The sequence below is a fragment of the Scyliorhinus torazame genome, chromosome 19 (genome assembly GCF_047496885.1).
Source record: "Scyliorhinus torazame isolate Kashiwa2021f chromosome 19, sScyTor2.1, whole genome shotgun sequence".
Classification (NCBI taxonomy): domain Eukaryota; kingdom Metazoa; phylum Chordata; class Chondrichthyes; order Carcharhiniformes; family Scyliorhinidae; genus Scyliorhinus; species Scyliorhinus torazame.
In genome coordinates, this window is record NC_092725.1 from 69,938,680 (window position 1) to 69,951,917 (window position 13,238).

A 13,238-nucleotide genomic window follows, 5' to 3' on the forward strand; every position below is an offset into this window, starting at 1 on the left:
GAGGTCGGAGTACTTTCGGCTGTACCAGGGGACGAGGCAGGGGTGTCCCTTATCCCCCTTGTGTTTGCACTGGCAATTGAGCCGCTGGCCATGGCACTGAGGGAGTCCAGGAAATGGAGGGGATTGGTTCGGGGGGAGAGGAACTCCGGGTGTCGTTTTGTGCCGATGACCTGTTGTTGTATGTGGCGGATCCAGTGGAGGGGATGGCGGAGGTCATGCGGATCCTCAGGGAGTTTGGGGACTTTTCAGGGTATAAACTCAACGTAGGGAAGAGTGAGCTCTTTGTGGTGCATTCAGGGGACCAGGGAAGGGGGATAGACGAGCTATCGCTGAAGAGGGCGGAAAGGAGCTTTTTTTTCCTGGGGTTCCAAGTAGCTCAGAGTTGGGGGGCCCTGCACAAGCTCAATTTGACGCGGTTGGTGGAGCAGATGGTGGAGGATTTTAAAAGATGGGATATGCTGCCACTTTCACTAGCGGGTAGGGTGCAGTCGATCAAAATGATGGTCCTTCCGAGATTTCTCTTTGTGTTCCAGTGCCTTCCCATTTTGATCCCTAAGGCCTTTTTCAAACGGGTAAGCAGGAGCATCATGAGATTTGTGTGCGCGAATATGACCCCGAGGGTGTTTCTGGAGCGTAGCAGGGACAGGGGGGGCTGGCGCTACCGAATCTATGTGGCTATTATTGGGCAGCCAATGTGGCGATGATCCGTAAGTGGGTAATGGAGGGAGAGGGGGTGGCGTGGAAGAGGGTAGAGATGACGTCCTGTGTGGGCACGAGCCTGAGGGCGCTGGTGAAAGCACAGCTGCCGCTCTCACCGACAAGGTACACCACGAGTCCGGTAGTGGTGGCGACGCTGAAGATCTGGGGGCAGTGGAGGCGACACAGGGGCGAGGTGGGGGCCTCGGTTTGGTCCCCGATTCGGGAGAATCATCGGTTTGTCCCGGGAAGGATGGATGGGGGGGTTTCGGAGCTGGCATCGGGCAGGGATTAGAAGAATGGGGGACCTGTTCATCGATGGGATGTTTGCGAGCCTAGGGATGCTGGAGGAGAAGTTTGGGCTACCCCCGGGAAACGCTTTCAGGAACATGCAAGTGAGGGTGTTTGTGAGGCAGCAGGTGAGGGAATTCCCGCTGCTTCCGGCACATAGGATTCAGGACAGGGTGATTTCGGGTGTATGGGTTGGAGAAGGCAAAGTTTCGGCGATTTACCAGGAGCTGAAGGAAGAGGAGGAGGCCTCGGTGGAGGAGTTAAAGGGCAAGTGGGAGGAGGAGCTTGGGGAGGAGATAGAAGAGGGTCTGTGGGCTGATGCCCTGAGTAGGGTTAATTCTTCCTCCTCTTGCGCCAGGCTCAGCCTAATACAGTTTAAAGTTACTCACAGAGCGCATATGACAGGGGCAAGGTTGAGTAGGTTCTTTGGGGTGGAGGACAGATGTGGGAGGTGCTCGGGGAGCCCAGCAAATCACGTCCATATGTTCTGGTCGTGCCCGGCGCTGGATGGGTTTTGGAGGGATTTTGCGAGGACTATGTCCAAGGTGGTGAACGTCCGGGTCAAGCCGAGCTGGGATTTGGGATATCGGACGAGCCGGGAGTGCAGGAGGCGAAAGAGCCGGTATTCTGGCCTTTGCGTCCCTGGTAACCCGGCGGAGGATTTTGTTACTGTGGAAAGATGCAAAGCCCCCTAGTGTGGAAGCTTGGATTAATGACATGGCAGGGTTCATCAAGCTGGAGAGGAAAAAGTTTGCCTTGCGAGGGTCTGTGCAGGGGTTCCTCAGGCGGTGGCAACCGTTCCTAGACTGTCTCGCGGAGAATTAGGAGGAGGTCAGCAGCAGCAGCAGCCCAGGGCGCGGGGGGGGGGGAGGGGGGGGGGGGGGTGCGGGGGGGGGGGTGGAGGGGGGGGGGGTGTTCTTTTGGGATAGTGGTTGGGTGAAGGTGGGGTGTTTCCCTATTTGTGTTTTCTACTATTATATGGGGGGTTATTGTACTTGTGGGAAATCCAATGTATAATTTCTGCTTGTTGTGTTTTTGTTTCTTTTTTTTGTTGGGGAGGGGTTTTGTTGAAAATTTGTTGAAAAATTTGAATAAATATATTTTCAAAAAAAAGAAAAAGGGACGAGTTCAATATTTCTGCATGAGTGTGCATGAGGGTGCACAAGTGTGCATGAGTCTGCATGAGTGTGCACGAGTGTGCATGAGTGTGCAGATATATGTACACGGGTGCCTGAGAAAATGTGTCCATTTTATTTTGCTATTTATACAGATCATATAGATGTTGTTCTTTTCCATCGCCTTTCCTTCTTGCCCATTCTTAGGTGCTCAGGAGTAATTGGCCTTCTAACACCTTTGGTAATGAATGTGCAACCATGACTTCATGGCTGGTTGCAGGGCTGCTTGATGTCAGTGACATTAGCAGGAGAGGTGCTGGGAAAGAGGGAAGCGAGGCTGTTGAATTGTCTGGTGACATCAGTCTACTGGTGCAGCCCAAGTGAAATTGTATGTTAATGAGAGCATCTGGGCATCCTGGGCTGTAACGTGGGCAGCTGAGGGGGCATTGCACTCATCACCCACTTCTTCTGCTACTGTTTCCTTCCATCCAATTCATCCGAGGAGGATCTGAGCTCTTTGACTTTTTCCTCCGACTGGTTCAGTGCTCCATGTTGTGCAGCAATCCACAGCCATAGCCAGGCTGGGGCAGACTGAAGGGCACTTCGAGATCTGCCCATTCACCTGACGTGTACCTTCAGCATGCTGCTGGCCAGTTCAATCACACAGTTAATGGTGATGTGGCATCTTAATGTGACACTGTCAGGCTTCAGTGGTTGGTGAGCTGACAGGTGCCATCAGCCGTGTTTCCCAGCAGCCAGCTCTTAAATCTAGCTCAAGTTTGAAGCGATCAGGCAGCCTGGACTACTATGTAACAGTCGTGGTAGCTGCCTGAGGATATTGGGGCACCTTCATGGCACCGTTCTGTGCTTACACATCAGCTGTACATCGATGGAATGCCTCATTAATCTGGGGGGATTTGAAAACCAGCAAAAGCCACAGAACATTCTGATAGGCATCATTAATGGCAAAGTTGACATAATGGCAAGCAAACCATCAGTCACCTGCCTTATGTACGTGGCTGACCGAGAGCGCTTGCATACATCTCTGGTACAACCCTGAAAGAATCAGAGGCCAAACTGTTCAGAGGCAGAGTTCATTTTGGCAGCAATTGGCGATGGAACCAGGTGTAACTGGCAGCTGGTCTTATTCCAGATGTCGAACACCCCCGACACAACACCCTGACCCTCATGTGACGCTGGTGTTCAGACATTTAAAGCAAACTGATCTCTGTATACTCTGTTTCATGCATAGTGCTACCTGTGAGATTTGATTCCCAGCTGTTTCCCCCTCCGCTGCCTCCTTTTCCGCTGCCTCCCTCTCTGCTGTCTCCCTCTCCCCTGCCCCCTCTCGCTGTTTCCCGTTCCACTGCCTGCCTCTCCACTGCCTCCCTCCCAACTGCCTCCCTTACGGCTGACCCGTACTCCGCTGTCCCCTCTCCACTGCCTCCCTCTCCCCTGTCCCCCTCTCTGCTGCTTCATCCTCCCCTGTCCCCGCCTCTGCAGCCTCCCTCTCCACTGCCTCCCTATCCACTGCCTCCCTCTCCCCTGCCCCCTCTCGCTGTTTCCTGTTCCACTGCCTGCCTCTCCACTGCCTCCCTCTCCACTGCCTTCCTCTCCCCTGTCCCCCTCTCTGCTGCTTCCCCCTCCCCAGTCCCATCCTCTGCTGCCTCCCTCTCCACTGCCTCCCTATCCCCGCCGGCCTCTCCGCTGTTTCCCACACCGCTGTCTCCCTCCCAGTGATTCCCTCTCCGTTGCTTCCTGCTCCACTGTCTCCCTCTCTCCTGCCCCCTCTCCGCTGTCTCCCTCTCCCCTGCTCCCCTCTCCACTGTCTCCCTCTCTTCTGCCCCTTCTCCGCTGTCTCCCTCCGCTGCCCCCGCTCTCCGCTGCCTCCCTCTCTACTGCCTCCCTCTCAACTGATTCCCTCTCCCCTGCCCCCCTCTCCGCTGCCCCCCTCTCCGCTGCCACCCTCTCTGCTGCCCCCCTCTCCGCTGCCCCCCTCTCCGCTGCCACCCTCTCCTCTGCCCCCCTCTCCACTGATTCCCTCTCCCCTGCCCCCTTCTCCACTGCCTTCCTCACCCCTGCCTCCCTCTCCCCTGCCTCCCTCTCTGCTGCCTCCCTCTCTGCTGCAACCCCTCTCCTCTGCCTCCCTCTCTGCTGCCACCCTCTCCTCTGCCTCCCTCTCCACTGATTCCCTCTCCGCTGCCTCCCTCACCCCTGCCTCCCTCTCCACTGTCTCCCTCTCTCCTGCCCCCTCTCCGCTGTCTCCCTCTCCCCTGCTCCCCTCTCCACTGTCTCCCTCTCTTCTGCCCCTTCTCCGCTGTCTCCCTCCGCTGCCCCCGCTCTCCGCTGCCTCCCTCTCTACTGCCTCCCTCTCAACTGATTCCCTCTCCCCTGCCCCCCTCTCCGCTGCCTCACTCTCCACTGATTCCCTCTCCCCTGCCCCCTCTCCGCTGCCTCCCTCTCTGCTGCCCCCCTCTCCGCTGCCCCCCTCTCCGCTGCCACCCTCTCTGCTGCCCCCCGCTCCGCTGCCCCCCTCTCCGCTGCCACCCTCTCCTCTGCCCCCCTCTCCACTGATTCCCTCTCCCCTGCCCCCTTCTCCACTGCCTTCCTCACCCCTGCCTCCCTCTCCCCTGCCTCCCTCTCTGCTGCCTCCCTCTCTGCTGCAACCCCTCTCCTCTGCCTCCCTCTCTGCTGCCACCCTCTCCTCTGCCTCCCTCTCCACTGATTCCCTCTCCGCTGCCTCCCTCACCCCTGCCTCCCTCTCCCCTGCCTCCCTCTCCGCTGCCTCCCTCTCCGCTGCCTCCCTCTCCGCTGCCACCCTCTCCACTGATTCCCTTTCCGCTGCCCCCACTCTGCTGCCCCCTCTCTGCTGCCCCCTCTCTGCTGCCCCCCTCTCTGCTGCCCCCCCCTCCTCTGCCTCCCTCTCCGCTGCCACCCTATCCGCTGATTCCCTTTCCGCTGCCTCACTCTCTGCTGCCCCCCTCTCTGCTGCCCCCCTCTCCTCTGCCTCCCTCTCCGCTGCCTCCCTCTCCGCTGCCTCCCTCTCCACTGCCTCCCCCTCCGCTGCCTCCCTCTCCGCTGCCCCCCCCGCTGCCCCCTCCCTGCTGCCTCCCTCTCCGCTGTCTCCCTCTCCGCTGCCTCCCTCCCCACTGCCTCCGTCTCCACTGTTTCCCGCTCAACTGCCTCACTCTCCGCTGCCACACTCTCTGCTGCCTCCCTCTCCGCTGCCTCCCTCTCCACTGCCCCTCTCCCCGCTGCCCCCCTCTCTGCTGCCTCCCTCCCCACTGCCTCCCCCTCTGCTGCCTCCCTCTCCACTGCCTCCTCCTCCGCTGCCTCCCTCTCTGCTGCCTCACTCTCCGCTGCTTCCCTCTCCCCTGATTCCCTTGCCGCTTCCTCCCTCTCCCTGCCTCCCTCTCCACTGCCTCCCTCTCCGCTGCCTCACTCTCCGCTGCCACCCTCTCCGCTGCCTCCCTCTCCACTGATTCCCTTGCCGCTTCCTCCCTCTCCCTGCCTCACACTCCGCTGCCTCCCTCTCCGCTGCCTCACTCTCCGCTGCCACCCTCTCCACTGCCTCCCTCTCCACTGATTCCCTCTCCCCTGCCCCCCTCTCTGCTGCCTCCCTCACCCCTGCCTCCCTCTCCCCTGCCTCCCTTTCTGCTGCCTCCCTCTCTGCTGCCTCCCTCCCCACTGCCTCCCCCTCTGCTGCCTCCCTCTCCACTGCCTCCTCCTCCGCTGCCTCCCTCTCCCTGCCTCACTCTCCGCTGCCTCCCTCTCCGCTGCCTCCCTCTCCGCTGCCTCCCTCTCCGCTGCCTCACTCTCCGCTGCCACCCTCTCCACTGCCACCCTCTCCACTGCCTCCCTCTCCACTGATTCCCTCTCCCCTGCCCCCTCTCTGCTGCCTCCCTCTCCGCTGCCTCCCACTCTGCTGCCTCACTCTTCGGTGCTTCCCGCTCCGCTGCTGCACTCTCCGCTGCCTCCCTCGCTGCTGCCTCCCTCGCCGCTGCCCCCTCTCTTCTGCACTCTTTCCTCTGCCTCCCTCCCTGCTGCCTCCCTCCCCGCTGCTTCTGTCTCCACTGCTTCCCGCTCTGCTGCCTCACTCTCCGCTGCCTCCCTCTCCGCTGCCTCCCTCTCTGCTGCCACCCTCCCCACTGCCCCCTCTCTGCTGCAACCTCTCCTCTGCCTCCCTCCCTGCTGCCTCCCTCCCCGCTGCCTCCGTCTTCACTGCTTCCCGCTCTGCTGCCTCACTCTCCGCTGCCTCCCTCCCGCTGCCTCACTCTCCGCTGCATCCCACTCCGCTGCCTCCCTCCCTGCTGCCTCCCTCCCCGCTGCCTCCCTCTCCGCTGCCTCCCTCTCCGCTGCCTCCCTCTCCGCTGCCTCCCTCGCCCCTGATTCCCTTGCCGCTGCCTCGCTCTCTGCTGCCCCCTTCTCCGCTGCCTCCCTCGCCGCTGCTTCACTCTCTGCTGCCCCCTTCTCTGCTGCCCCCCTCTCCTCTGCCTCCCTCTCCACTGCCTCCCTCTCCGAAGCCTCCCCCTCCACTGCCTCCCTCTCCGCTGCCTCCCTCTTCGCTGCACCCCTCCCCGCTGCCTCCCTCTCCGCTGCCTCCCTCTCCGCTGCCTCCCTCTCTGCTGCCTCCCTCTCCGCTGCCTCCCTCTCCGCTGCCCCCCTTTCCACTGCTTCCCTCTCCGCTGCCTCCCTCTCTGCTGCCTCCCACTCCACTGCCTCACTCTCCGCTGCCTCACTCTCTGCTGCCTCCATTTCCACTGCTTCCCTTTCCTCTGCCTCCCTTTCCACTGCCTTACTTTCCGCTGCCTCACTCACCACTGATTCCCTCTCCGCTGCCTCCCTCTCCACTGATTCCCTTTCCGCTGCGCCCTCTCCACTGCCCCCTCCACTGCCTCCCTCACCGCTGCTTCGCTCTCCGCTGCCCCTTTCCCCGCTGTCTCCCTCTCCGCTGTCTCCCTCTCCGCTGCCTCCCTCTCTACTGCCTCCCTCTCCACTGATTCCCTCTCCCCTGCCCCCCTCTCCGCTGCCTCCCTCACCCCTGCCTCCCTCTCCCCTGCCTCCCTTTCCGCTGCCTCCCTCTCTGCTGCCTCCCTCCCCACTGCCTCCCCCTCTGCTGCCTCAGTCTCCACTGCCTCCTACTCCGCTGCCTCCCTCTCTGCTGCCACACTCTCCGCCGCCTCCCTCTCCCCTGATTCCCTTGCCGCTTCCTCCCTCTCCCTGCCTCCCTCTCCACTGCCTCCCTCTCCGCTGCCTCACTCTCCGCTGCCACCCTCTCCACTGCCTCCCTCTCCACTGATTCCCTTGCCACTTCCTCCCTCTCCCTGCCTCACACTCCGCTGCCTCCCTCTCCGCTGCCTCACTCTCCGCTGCCACCCTCTCCACTGCCTCCCTCTCCACTGATTCCCTCTCCCCTGCCCCCCTCTCTGCTGCCTCCCTCACCCTTGCCTCCCTCTCCCCTGCCTCCCTTTCCGCTGCCTCCCTCTCTGCTGCCTCCCTCCCCACTGCCTCCCCCTCTGCTGCCTCCCTCTCCACTGCCTCCTCCTCCGCTGCCTCCCTCTCCCTGCCTCACTCTCCGCTGCCTCCCTCTCCGCTGCCTCCCTCTCAGCTGCCTCCCTCTCCGCTGCCTCACTCTCCGCTGCTACCCTCTCCACTGCCTCCCTCTCCACTGATTCCCTCTCCCCTGCCCCCCTCTCTGCTGCCTCCCTCACCCCTGCCTCCCTCTCCCCTGCCTCCCTTTCCGCTGCCTCCCTTTCCGCTGCCTCCCTCTCCGCTGCCTCCTCCTCCCCTGCCTCCCTTTCCGCTGCCTCCCTCTCTGCTGCCTCCCTCTCCACTGCCTCACCCTCTGCTGCCTCCCTCTCCACTGCCTCCTCCTCCGCTGCCTCCCTCTCTGCTGCCTCACTCTCCTCTGCCTCCCTCTCCCCTGATTCCCTTGCCGCTTCCTCCCTCTCCCTGCCTCACTCTCCGCTGCCTCCCTCTCCGCTGCCTCACTCTCCGCTGCCACCCTCTCCACTGCCTCCCTCTCCACTGATTCCCTCTCCCCTGCCCTCGTCTCTGCTGCCTCCCTCACCCCTGCCTCTCTCTCCCCTGCCTCCCTTTCCGCTGCCTCCCTCTCTGCTGCCTCCCTCCCCACTGCCTCCCCCTCTGCTGCCTACCTCTCCACTGCCTCCTCCTCCGCTGCCTCCCTCTCTGCTGCCTCAATCTCCGCTGCCTCCCTCTCCCCTGATTCCCTTGCCGCTTCCTCCCACTTCCTGCCTCCCTCTCCACTGATTCCCTCTCCGCTGCCTCCCTCACCCCTGCCTCCCTCTCCCCTGCCTCCCTCTCCGCTGCCTCCCTCTCCGCTGCCTCCCTCTCCGCTGCCTCCCTCTCCGCTGCCTCCCTCTCCGCTGCCACCCTCTCCACTGATTCCCTTTCCGCTGCCCCCACTCTGCTGCCCCCTCTCTGCTGCCCCCTCTCTGCTGCCCCCCTCTCTGCTGCCCCCCTCTCCTCTGCCTCCCTCTCCGCTGCCACCCTCTCCGCTGATTCCCTTTCCGCTGCCTCACTCTCTGCTGCCCCCCTCTCTGCTGCCCCCCTCTCCTCTGCCTCCCTCTCCGCTGCCTCCCTCTCCGCTGCCTCCCTCTCCACTGCCTCCCCCTCCGCTGCCTCCCTCTCCGCTGCCCCCCCCCGCTGCCCCCTCCCTGCTGCCTCCCTCTCCGCTGTCTCCCTCTCCGCTGCCTCCCTCCCCACTGCCTCCGTCTCCACTGTTTCCCGCTCAACTGCCTCACTCTCCGCTGCCTCACTCTCCGCTGCCTCACTCTCCGCTGCCACACTCTCTGCTGCCTCCCTTTCCGCTGCCTCCCTCTCCACTGCCCCTCTCCCCGCTGCCCCCCTCTCTGCTGCCTCCCTCCCACTGCCTCCCCCTCTGCTGCCTCCCTCTCCACTGCCTCCTCCTCCGCTGCCTCCCTCTCTGCTGCCTCACTCTCCGCTGCTTCCCTCTCCCCTGATTCCCTTGCCGCTTCCTCCCTCTCCCTGCCTCCCTCTCCACTGCCTCCCTCTCCGCTGCCTCACTCTCCGCTGCCACCCTCTCCGCTGCCTCCCTCTCCACTGATTCCCTTGCCGCTTCCTCCCTCTCCCTGCCTCACACTCCGCTGCCTTCCTCTCCGCTGCCTCACTCTCCGCTGCCACCCTCTCCACTGCCTCCCTCTCCACTGCCTCCCTCTCCACTGATTCCCTCTCCCCTGCCCCCCTCTCTGCTGCCTCCCTCACCCCAGCCTCCCTCTCCCCTGCCTCCCTTTCTGCTGCCTCCCTCTCTGCTGCCTCCCTCCCCACTGCCTCCCCCTCTGCTGCCTCCCTCTCCACTGCCTCCTCCTCCGCTGCCTCCCTCTCCCTGCCTCACTCTCCGCTGCCTCCCTCTCCGCTGCCTCCCTCTCCGCTGCCTCACTTTCCGCTGCCACCCTCTCCACTGCCACCCTCTCCACTGCCTCCCTCTCCACTGATTCCCTCTCCCCTGCCCCCTCTCTGCTGCCTCCCTCTCCGCTGCCTCCCACTCTGCTGCCTCACTCTTCGGTGCTTCCCGCTCCGCTGCTGCACTCTCCGCTGCCTCCCTCGCTGCTGCCTCCCTCGCTGCTGCCCCCTCTCTTCTGCACTCTTTCCTCTGCCTCCCTCCCTGCTGCCTCCCTCCCCGCTGCTTCTGTCTCCACTGCTTCCCGCTCTGCTGCCTCACTCTCCGCTGCCTCCCTCTCCGCTGCCTCACTCTCCGCTGCCTCCCTCTCTGCTGCCTCCCTCCCCACTGCCCCCTCTCTGCTGCAACCTCTCCTCTGCCTCCCTCCCTGCTGCCTCCCTCCCCGCTGCCTCCGTCTTCACTGCTTCCCGCTCTGCTGCCTCACTCTCCGCTGCCTCCCTCCCGCTGCCTCACTCTCCGCTGCCTCCCACTCCGCTGCCTCCCTCCCTGCTGCCTCCCTCCCCGCTGCCTCCCTCTCCGCTGCCTCCCTCTCCGCTGCCTCCCTCTCCGCTGCCTCCCTCGCCCCTGATTCCCTTGCCGCTGCCTCGCTCTCTGCTGCCCCCTTCTCCGCTGCCTCCCTCGCCGCTGCTTCACTCTCTGCTGCCCCCTTCTCTGCTGCCCCCCTCTCCTCTGCCTCCCTCTCCACTGCCTCCCTCTCCGAAGCCTCCCCCTCCACTGCCTCCCTCTCCGCTGCCTCCCTCTTCGCTGCACCCCTCCCCGCTGCCTCCCTCTCCGCTGCCTCCCTCTCCGCTGCCTCCCTCTCCGCTGCCTCCCTCTCCGCTGCCTCCCTCTCCGCTGCCCCCCTTTCCACTGCTTCCCTCTCCGCTGCCTCCCTTTCTGCTGCCTCCCACTCCACTGCCTCACTCTCCGCTGCCTCACTCTCTGCTGCCTCCATTTCCACTGCTTCCCTTTCCTCTGCCTCCCTTTCCACTGCCTTACTTTCCGCTGCCTCACTCACCACTGATTCCCTCTCCGCTGCCTCCCTCTCCACTGATTCCCTTTCCGCTGCGCCCTCTCCACTGCCCCCTCCACTGCCTCCCTCACCGCTGCTTCGCTCTCCGCTGCCCCTTTCCCCGCTGTCTCCCTCTCCGCTGTCTCCCTCTCCGCTGCCTCCCTCTCTACTGCCTCCCTCTCCACTGATTCCCTCTCCCCTGCCCCCCTCTCCGCTGCCTCCCTCACCCCTGCCTCCCTCTCCCCTGCCTCCCTTTCCGCTGCCTCCCTCTCTGCTGCCTCCCTCCCCACTGCCTCCCCCTCTGCTGCCTCAGTCTCCACTGCCTCCTCCTCCGCTGCCTCCCTCTCTGCTGCCTCACTCTCCGCCGCCTCCCTCTCCCCTGATTCCCTTGCCGCTTCCTCCCTCTCCCTGCCTCCCTCTCCACTGCCTCCCTCTCCGCTGCCTCACTCTCCGCTGCCACCCTCTCCACTGCCTCCCTCTCCACTGATTCCCTTGCCGCTTCCTCCCTCTCCCTGCCTCACACTCCGCTGCCTCCCTCTCCGCTGCCTCACTCTCCGCTGCCACCCTCTCCACTGCCTCCCTCTCCACTGCCTCCCTCTCCACTGATTCCCTCTCCCCTGCCCCCCTCTCTGCTGCCTCCCTCACCCCTGCCTCCCTCTCCCCTGCCTCCCTTTCCGCTGCCTCCCTCTCTGCTGCCTCCCTCCCCACTGCCTCCCCCTCTGCTGCCTCCCTCTCCACTGCCTCCTCCTCCGCTGCCTCCCTCTCCCTGCCTCACTCTCCGCTGCCTCCCTCTCCGCTGCCTCCCTCTCCGCTGCCTCCCTCTCCGCTGCCTCACTCTCCGCTGCTACCCTCTCCACTGCCTCCCTCTCCACTGATTCCCTCTCCCCTGCCCCCCTCTCTGCTGCCTCCCTCACCCCTGCCTCCTCCTCCCCTGCCTCCCTTTCCGCTGCCTCCCTCTCTGCTGCCTCCCTCTCCACTGCCTCCCCCTCTGCTGCCTCCCTCTCCGCTGCCTCACTCTCCGCTGCCACCCTCTCCACTGCCTCCCTCTCCACTGCCTCCCTCTCCACTGATTCCCTCTCCCCTGCCCCCCTCTCTGCTGCCTCCCTCACCCCTGCCTCCCTCTCCCCTGCCTCCCTTTCCGCTGCCTCCCTCTCTGCTGCCTCCCTCCCCACTGCCTCCCCCTCTGCTGCCTCCCTCTCCACTGCCTCCTCCTCCGCTGCCTTCCTCTCCCTGCCTCACTCTCCGCTGCCTCACTCTCCTCTGCCTCCCTCTCCCCTGATTCCCTTGCCGCTTCCTCCCTCTCCCTGCCTCACTCTCCGCTGCCTCCCTCTCCGCTGCCTCACTCTCCGCTGCCACCCTCTCCACTGCCTCCCTCTCCACTGATTCCCTCTCCCCTGCCCTCCTCTCTGCTGCCTCCCTCACCCCTGCCTCCCTCTCCCCTGCCTCCCTTTCCGCTGCCTCCCTCTCTGCTGCCTCCCTCCCCACTGCCTCCCCCTCTGCTGCCTACCTCTCCACTGCCTCCTCCTCCGCTGCCTCCCTCTCTGCTGCCTCACTCTCCGCTGCTTCCCTCTCCCCTGATTCCCTTGCCGCTTCCTCCCTCTCCCTGCCTCACACTCCGCTGCCTCCCTCTCCGCTGCCTCACTCTCCGCTGCCACACTCTCCACTGCCTCCCTCTCCACTGCCTCCCTCTCCACTGATTCCCTCTCCCCTGCCCCCCTCTCTGCTGCCTCCCTCACCCCAGCCTCCCTCTCCCCTGCCTCCCTTTCTGCTGCCTCCCTCTCTGCTGCCTCCCTCCCCACTGCCTCCCCCTCTGCTGCCTCCCTCTCCACTGCCTCCTCCTCCGCTGCCTCCCTCTCCCTGCCTCACTCTCCGCTGCCTCCCTCTCCGCTGCCTCCCTCTCCGCTGCCTCACTCACCGCTGCCACCCTCTCCACTGCCACCCTCTCCACTGCCTCCCTCTCCACTGATTCCCTCTCCCCTGCCCCTCTCTGCTGCCTCCCTCTCCGCTGCCTCCCACTCTGCTCCCTCACTCTTCGGTGCTTCCCGCTCCGCTGCTGCACTCTCCGCTGCCTCCCTCGCTGCTGCCTCCCTCGCCGCTGCCCCCTCTCTTCTGCACTCTTTCCTCTGCCTCCCTCCCTGCTGCCTCCCTCCCCGCTGCTTCTGTCTCCACTGCTTCCCGCTCTGCTGCCTCACTCTCCGCTGCCTCCCTCTCCGCTGCCTCACTCTCCGCTGCCTCCCTCTCTGCTGCCTCCCTCCCCACTGCCCCCTCTCTGCTGCAACCTCTCCTCTGCCTCCCTCCCTGCTGCCTCCCTCCCCGCTGCCTCCGTCTTCACTGCTTCCGGCTCTGCTGCCTCACTCTCCGCTGCCTCCCTCCCGCTGCCTCACTCTCCGCTGCCTCCCACTCCGCTGCCTCCCTCCCTGCTGCCTCCCTCCCCGCTGCCTCCCTCTCCGCTGCCTCCCTCTCCGCTGCCTCCCTCTCCGCTGCCTCCCTCGCCCCTGATTCCCTTGCCGCTGCCTCGCTCTCTGCTGCCCCCTTCTCCGCTGCCTCCCTCGCCGCTGCTTCACTCTCTGCTGCCCCCTTCTCTGCTGCCCCCCTCTCCTCTGCCTCCCTCTCCACTGCCTCCCTCTCCGAAGCCTCCCCCTCCACTGCCTCCCTCTCCGCTGCCTCCCTCTTCGCTGCACCCCTCCCCGCTGCCTCCCTCTCC